A 3,902-nucleotide genomic window follows, 5' to 3' on the forward strand; every position below is an offset into this window, starting at 1 on the left:
GTTCATGAACTTTTAAGGTCCCAGCTGCTACTCACCCAAGTAGGATGTAGAACATTGTCTTTGTGGACTATGCTATATCAGTTGATCATGATGTCCCCTAAGACTATGGTCCTGATCCCCTGACCCAGGAACTCATTGTCTTAAGATGTTTTATAATAGCTAAGAAGTTTTCATCATTTTACTGACTGGATGTTCCACCACATTCATAGTTGTGTTTGCAGAAAAAGTCAATACCCATGTACAAATACCCTCTTTTAACTAATATATTTGTGGAATATTTATATATTTTTATATCCCATTCTTCCTCTCATATCCATTCAGCCTGTGTCTCTGTTCATGTCCACAGAACATTGTTGTTCCAAGGTTGTGTATATATCACTATCTACCTCTCTCCCTTTTGGCCCTTGCATACCTCCCTGAGTCTTTACCAGTCTTTGTAATTCTTCTGTCAACCTCCCTATTCCTGTATATCACTGTCTCCCTTCTTGGATACTGTCCTCCCTATCACCACAGTTAATATGTATCAACCCTCTAGCCAGTGAATTACTTTCCCTTCCCTCACACTTCTGGAAACTATCAAAAAATGTTTCTTTTAGTATGAAAATATTTTCTTGAGTTTACAACAGTGGTCTCATACAATATTTGTCCTTTTGTGATTGACTAATTTCACTCAGCATAATGCTCTCCAGATTCATGCATATTATGAGGTGTTTACAGATGCATCTTTATTCTTCAATGTTACATAGTTTTCCATTGTGTGTACATACCAAAGTTTGTTTATCCATTCTTCCATTGATAGGCATTGAGGCTGTCTCCATCTTTTTGCTGTTGTAAATAGTGCAGCAATGAACATTGGTATGCAAATATCTATGCATATCCTGGCTCTTATTTCTCGTAGATATATACCAAGTAGAGAAGTACTAGGTCATAAGGTATTTTCATTTCCAACTTTCTGAAGAAGTGTCATCCTATTGAACCACCAATGTAGCAGGGTCCTAGTCTCTCCACACTCTTGCTGGCATTTCTCATTTTCTATTTTTTTGAACTTTGCTATAAATGCTGGCATGAGATGATATCTCACTGTTGTTTTGAGCAGGTTAATGCACTAGACGGCAAGGTCAGTGTTTCGAGCTCACCAGCCAGTCCTTGGAAACCCTATACAGGGTCACTAGTGTCAGAACCCACTGGAGAGTACTTAACAACAATAACAATGGCTAATGGGATTCCTGGTGTGGTACTACAGGATCAGTACTCAACTGCTAACCACAAGATAGGCTGTTTAAAGCCACCATCCATCCTTTGAAAGTCCTATACAGTGTCATTATGAGTCAGAACTGACTTAACAGCACTTAACAACAACAATGTTTTTATGATCATGAACATTTCTTCATATGTTTGTTAGCTGTCTGATTGCCTTCCTTGGTGAAGTATATGATCATGTCCTGTGCCCATTTTTAAATTGGGTTGTTTTTCTTTTTCTTACAGAGGTTGCAGATTTCTATAAATTTTAGAGATGAGTCCTTTGTCTGATATGTTGTTGCAAAAAAATATTTTCCCAACCTGTAGACTCCCTTTTTACTCTTCTGGAAAAATATTCTGATGCACGTAAGCACATAATTTTAGGAGGTCCCAGTCATCCATTTTGTCTTCTGCTTAGTGTGTGTGTTTTTTTCTTTACATGCTTGATAGTATATTTATGCTATGCATTAGAGCTCCTAAATTTGTCCTTATTTTTTAATTGATGATTTTTATAGTTCTAAGTTTCACATTTAAATATTTAATCCATGCTGACTTTGTTTTTGTATATGTTGTGTAATATGGGTCCTGTTTCATTCTTCTATCAATGAATTTACAGTTTTTCCAGCACCATTATTTAAAGAGACTCTTCCCTGTTTAATGTGTTTTGGGCTTTTGTCAGAGTTCTGCCTACTGTAAGTGGATGGATTTACTTCTGATTTCTCAATTCTGTTCCATAGATCTATGTATCTTTGACTGTACTGTTTTGGCCACTGTTTAGTAAATTTTGAGATCAGGTAGTCAGAGACTCCAACTTTGTTCCTTTTCTTAAGCAGTGCTTTGCTTATATGAGGTCTCTTTTCTTTCCAGATAAATTTAGTGATCTGTTTTGTTTGTTTTTTTTCCATTTCTTTAAAGACTGATGTTGGAATCTGGTTGAGAATGCATTCTATGTATAGTTTGCATTGGGTAGTATTGACATTTCACAATGTTATGTCTTCCTATTCATGAGCATAGCATATCCTTCCATTGTTGTAAGTCTCTCTTGTTTCTTGTAGTAGTGTTCTGTAGTTTTCTGTAGGTTTTTTTGTATAGGTCTTTTGTTTCTCTGGCAAGATAAGTATGATAATGTAGTAGAGATGGACAAGAATTAATTATTTATTCATTCAGCTATTAATTCTTGAGTACCTACTAAATTCCAGGTACTGCTCCAGGAAAAAACAAAACAACAACAACAACAACAACAAAAAAAAACCAGCAGTGACCAAAACAGATACAGATCCTTACCTTTTTGGAGTTTAGGTCCTAGTGAGATGAGATTAATAATAACCAAATTGCATGTCAATTATAAAATAGAATAGAAGTTGAAGAAGAAGCAGACATAGGAAAAGTGAACTTGTTGCTGTTTTCTCCTTGCCCAGAGCACCCTCAGGAAAAAAAAAAACAAAAAAATGTTGTTAGGTAGCTTGAATATATTGTTCTTCTCTGAAGCATTAAATATATTAAACAAAGACCATGTATACCCACATGTCCTATGTGCTTAGATTAAAGTCTGACACATAGTTTATGGTTTTTGTTGTTAAGTGCCGTCAAGTCAGTTCCAAACCTGGAGACCCTCTTTAGGGTTTCTAAGGAGTGGCAGGTGAGCTTGAACTGTAGACCTTGTGGTTCAAACCAACTTTGCAATCTAGTGCATTAACCCACAGTGCTACACCAGTTTAGCAAATGTTGATTGAAGCAACAAACTCTAAGAGCAATTACAATTTTAGTTGACTTACGAAGATCCCTTAACTGCCATTTTCTAGTTGAGAAAATACACTGGCATGTTTGGGCAAATAACATTATTTCTCTAAATCTCAGTCGACACATCTTTAATTTAGATGTAAATTATGATATGTAATATGGGGTTTTGTTGTTGTTGTTTTAGGTGCCATCGAGTCGGTACTGACTCATAGTGACCTTATCCACAGCAGAATGAAACGCTGCCCGATCCTAGGCCAACCTCACTGTTGTTGCCACCCTTGAGTCCATCAATGCGGCCACTTGGCCAATCCATCTCTTTGGGGGTCTTCTTCTTTTCCTCTGACCCTCCACCTTACCAAACATGATATCCTTCTCCAGCGACTGGCCCTTCCTGACTATACATCCAAAGTATGAAAGACGAAGTTTGGTCATCTTGGCTTCTAGGAGCACTCTGGCTGCACTTCTTCCAAAATGGATCTATTGGTTCTTTTGGCAGCCTATGGCACTTTCAATATTCTTCTCCAACAACATTATGGGGTTTGGTGAGGATTAAATATGATAATAAAAGTTAAGTGTTAGGAACACTTCTTTGTTGTTATTGTTAGGTTCTGACTCATAGCAACCCTATGCACAGCAGAACAAAACACTGTCCAGTCCTGACATTTGTTATGCTTCACCCCATTGCTATTGCCAAGGTATCAATCCATCTCATTAGGGGATATTTCTCTATTTTACTGACTTCCATTTTTGAAGCATGATGTCCTTTTCTAGGGACTGGTTTCTCCTAATAACAAGTCCAAAGTAGAAGTGAAAAATCTCTATTCTACAGAGCATTTTGGCTGTACTACTTCCAGGAGAGGTTTGTTTATTCTGGCCAGACCATGGTATGTTCATTATCCTTCTCCAACACCATAATTCAAGTG

Source organism: Chrysochloris asiatica, unplaced genomic scaffold, assembly GCF_000296735.1.
Source record: "Chrysochloris asiatica unplaced genomic scaffold, ChrAsi1.0 scaffold00011, whole genome shotgun sequence".
Taxonomy (NCBI): Eukaryota; Metazoa; Chordata; class Mammalia; order Afrosoricida; family Chrysochloridae; genus Chrysochloris; species Chrysochloris asiatica.